The sequence below is a fragment of the Pinus tabuliformis genome, chromosome Q (genome assembly GCF_031772625.1).
Source record: "Pinus tabuliformis cultivar Carrire ecotype Pingquan chromosome Q, CPIR1, whole genome shotgun sequence".
Lineage (NCBI taxonomy): Eukaryota > Viridiplantae > Streptophyta > Pinopsida > Pinales > Pinaceae > Pinus > Pinus tabuliformis.
Window position 1 is genome coordinate 1333281427 of NC_142296.1, and position 4919 is coordinate 1333286345.

The following is a 4919-nucleotide window of genomic DNA, read 5'->3' on the forward strand; positions in this document are numbered from 1 at the left end:
TCTGGTCCGGTTGCACTCAAGACCATGATGCGCATGTTATCTGACGAGTTGGACAGAGGTGCCAAATCAATGTACCCGAATGCAACAGAGGCAAGAGTTTTCTTTCAGAAGGATGTCACCACCGAGTACATTGACACCATAACATACTACCAAGCTTGGCATTAGTTCGCCACCATTGATCACCAATAGGATGTCAACGAGTTAGTCTACCCATAGTTGTATGAGTCTCAGTGATGTCTTGCATGGCTTACTCAAGCCCATTTTTTTCTCACATGGGTACATGTGCAGATTGTATTGTAAACATGTTGTAAAGTGAAAGACCAAGTGTCAATAGTAGAATGTAAATAGTCATGTGTAAGTTTAAGAGTCATGAATGTAGGCTAAGAGTCACAAAGGGGAATGTCAAGGGTCACCCCACCCTTTGTTATATATAGAACCTCATAACTCATTGTACATGCTTTTGGTCGCCAAGATTCTAATAGGTCTAACTTAGAGAAAGCTTGGAGTGTATTGTAACGAGCCTTGGCTTCTCCACAATGTAGAGCAAGTACATCTCTTTGGAGGATCATGCGATAGTGACTGTAATCTTCCACTATTTGGGCTAGTGGCTATCATGGTTGTATGTATGATTGGATCTTTAACTCTTTTAATATAACAGAGCCAGCATGTTTCATTCATATATTGTTATTGTAGTTCGACTATCCTGGTTACTGTAACAATGTATGTAGTTGTAATTTACGTATGTACGTATGGACTATTCCGTATGTGTTTGTAGGAATCTTATCAAAGCTTGTTATTGGAATAACTCATCACTTTGGATTTTCAGTATCCTTCTTTCTATCTCGTGATGTCTTTCAGCTCGTGTGTTCCCTTTCAAGTTGCGTGCTATCACAGGCTTCTAAGGGGTGCACTATTCTTCCCTTCTGTGTGTTAGACCCTTTCATGCACCTTCCTTGACTTGCTGCAAGGTCACACCCTTGCTTTCAACAAGGACATCTTACTTACCTCTACGCGCAACCGTAGTCATGGCAATACCATACTACCCACTACTGGGACTCTTACTCCAAGCGATTTGAGATCTAGTTGGGACTTCTTACCGAGGAGATCCCCTGACATGTTGGCGGGTCTAGCACCATCAACAAAATGGTAGCAAATAGCTTTGACAAAGATGATACTTACCATGATGGTTTTATAATTTCTGACATTATTTATATCACCGCCTTTGTGAATAACTATCATTTTCTGAATTCACCACTCTAATGAAAATCACGTCATAAGACCTAATTGAATATATATTTGAGAAGTGGTTGCAAATATTGATGTCTCCATTTAACCATTTCAACTATTAAAACATAAGGATTGAGTGCATTTTCCTTAGCAAGATGTTTAATTCTAGCTTTTGTATCTTCTTTTGAAATAACCTCTATTTTTTCCTAAGAAATCCATGTTGAAATTTTTCCCCTTACTAATTTTATCATAAAATCACACACATAGCCAATCACTTATTCCTCTTGTATCTTATTTGGTTAAGAGGCTTGTGAATGTAGATGTTTCCAATAACTTTTTGGCTGATGTGTGAAGGTTTCATTAGTTCTTGTTGTTTTAAGAAAAACTCTCTTTTTCCTACAAGGTATTTTTTTGCATTCATCCATCCAATGTGCCACCCTAGCTAGAGTAGAACTTAACAACCTTTTTAATGTTGATTTGCATTATTGGTAGTGTACTTAATCAATAGAAATAGTAAATTATGAGAAACATCAAAAGAAATATAAGTCGAAAATGTAAAATAGGAGAAACAATAATATTGAATGTAGAAAATATAAACCCTTATATTGATGAATCCAAAAACAGAGAAATGTTCATGGGCCTTTTTGAGGGGGCATCCTCCAAAAGAATAGATCTCCAATACCATGAAAATACTTGACAAAATATTATAGAGCCCTCTACCTCAATAAATAGTTTCTCACTAGCAAAAGCCTAACTACTTGCGGTCCCATCTTTAATAAGGAACAACCGCCTAATTGACTTTATTTAACAAAGATGAAATTTTTACATTAAATAACCACACAATAATTACATAAGTGGCCTTACTCAAATAATTTGGTCTCATACATTAATTGACTAACTTCTTAGTGCCCCAAAGTATGAAGGGTATGGTAGAGTCCTACGATTCCTTCCACCTTCAAATGCAATGGTTATCCTTGAGGATGGAGATGTGGGAACTATTGTAATAGCCAATGCACTCTTATCGCTAATACTTCCATCAACTATAGCCAAACAAGGCCTTCGTCATCAAGTTCGGGAAGCCTATTTTGAACATGAAAATTAAACCCCACTACCTTCTTCAAGAAGGACACATGAAAAAATGGGTGTATCTTAGAGTGGGCCAAGGGAGCCAAAATGTAGGTATATTTTCCAATGCTCTAAAGGTTGTGATGGGATCCATAAAAATTTGGTGTTAACTTCTAGTGGATACTCTTTGAGAGATGTCTACTCACAACATTTGAGACAAAGACAACTAATTGCCTTTATCAAAGGAGCACTTAGAGTAATGTTGATATGCATATTATTCATTATATTTTGAATAAAAACCAAATTGTTCTTAAATGTACTAATAATTGCCACTTTAGTGTCCAGAATGTCATCTAATTCGTGGACCTTGGATGTGTTAGGTAACTACAAAGCAACCAAGGGAGGTTTTCATTCATTTACAACATCAATGGTGATGTTTTCGTAGTACCATGATAGTTGGTATTGTACAATTATTATACAAGAGGTAGCCAATCAAATCATTAGCCCTACTTCAATCTAATGCAAAACATCACAAATAAGTTCTTGGGCACTTATTGACCACATCCTTTTGAACATCTATTTGGGGTGATACTTCATGTTCATTTTCAAGTGTGCACCCTATAGTTTAACAAATTCTGCCAAAATTTGTCGATGAAGGTGGGATTATGATCTCTCATAATGGAATTAGGCATGCCACATAATTTAAAATCCAATCCATAAATAACTAAGTAATTGAAGGGATAAATGTATGTTACACAAAAATGAGCATTTTTGAAAAGTTAGTCAACATCACCATGTTGAGAAATTTGTTGTCAACTTTAGAAACGAAATGATGAAATCCATGGAAATGTTAACCTAGAGAATGATAAGGATTAATAGAAATTATAATGCCCTGTGATTCTTCATTATTTCATGATTGTTCGTTATCACATGTGTCACATTCAACTACAAAGCCATGGATGTCATTTTTTATGCCTACCCAAAAGAAGGAGTACACAGCTTATTTGTATGCTTCTAAAATGCTAAGTGACTTGTGATAGTTATGAAATGCAGCTCTACTAACATGTGTCATTTGAAATCGAGACCTTTTATATCTCAAGGTGCCATGATGTCAAATATATCATATAGAGGGGTTGGGGTTCTCCTTGATTCATTGGATAAGTTGAACCAGCTTGTCATTAGTCAATGATCTGTATCATATCTCAGCAATCCAACTTATAAGGACTAGTAAGGATAATGCAAAAAGGGACCCTTAACCACCACATTCTCCTTTCCCTTCATATATACGATCTCATAATCATGACTTGAAATCTTAGTGATCCACTTGTGTTATAACTTTAGTGGACAACCATTACTCCAAAAATTACTTTAAGCTATGATGGTTTTCCTTGATTTATAAGCACCTTCTAATGAGATATGGGTGTCATGTATCATTTTCATGCAAGGTGGCCATGATTTCTCTCATATTTTGACTTTCCTAAGTTTTGATCACGTAATTATTTACTAGTGAATACCAACAAACATTCCTCTTGCATCAATACTATCCCAAGACCTTTTGTAGAGGCATTACATTCAAAGATGAAAGTCTTAGTGAATTGCGGTAAAACTTCTAGATGTGAATTGTGTTGGAGTCTATAAATATCCCAAGATTTTGAGTGGACACTCCACCATAGTCAACAGTTTTTTGTGTATAGAACTCATATATCCAAAGCCATCCAAATTTATGACCACATAATCTTAACAAATAAAGATTCATCCTAGCTAATTCCCTTCAGGCCAATGACTATTCTATATCCTAGATCAACCTACCTTTCTATTAGATTCTCGATTGTAAAACCAAGAATCTCATTCTTGCCTCTTCTCCATCCTAAAAATATAAATCCCCTCCGTGCATCTTCTCCCTAAGCCTAAATTTCACTCCCTTATATTTGCAAAATTGTTGATCATATTTTTGATATCTTAGCCAAAAAGAATATTAGGACTTATTTCAAACCCCACAATACTCAAAGACAAATATAACCCTCTTCTATCCCAGGGTGTTTACCAAATTATGTGTCCTAGAGGTAAATCTAATATTGATCGAATTGCAAAATACATCCAAGCTCACCTCAAAAGCATATAGTTGACACTCATCGTAAATGTCTTTAGTGAGTCTACTATTATTGATCATTCCCATAATTTCAAACACCTTATGTGCTTTAATGACACCAAAATCCTTGTACACCCCATCACTCCTCTCAAATCAATAGGGAAGCCTAGAAATTTAAAAAAAAAAATCCTAATAGCTTTAATAGGGAATATTGTTACAAACTAAACCACTCTTTCAAACTCGTAATCCATCATTATCATTAGTGATCTTTCACCCCCCTACCCCTTCTTCTTTGACCACAACAAACCCCACTCTTCATATTCGTAATATCTCTTCTCCTCTTTATTTTATATTTGTAATCCCTCTTTATTCCTCTTATTGATATAAATTTAATTCCTCTTTAATTAATACCTATTATCTCTTTTTTATGTCCAGAGGAATTGGCAATTGGTCCAATTATGTACTCGCATGACACAAGGTCAATTCCGACTACTACCACTATAACCTTTGGGTGCCTACATATACCCATTTTGTAAAA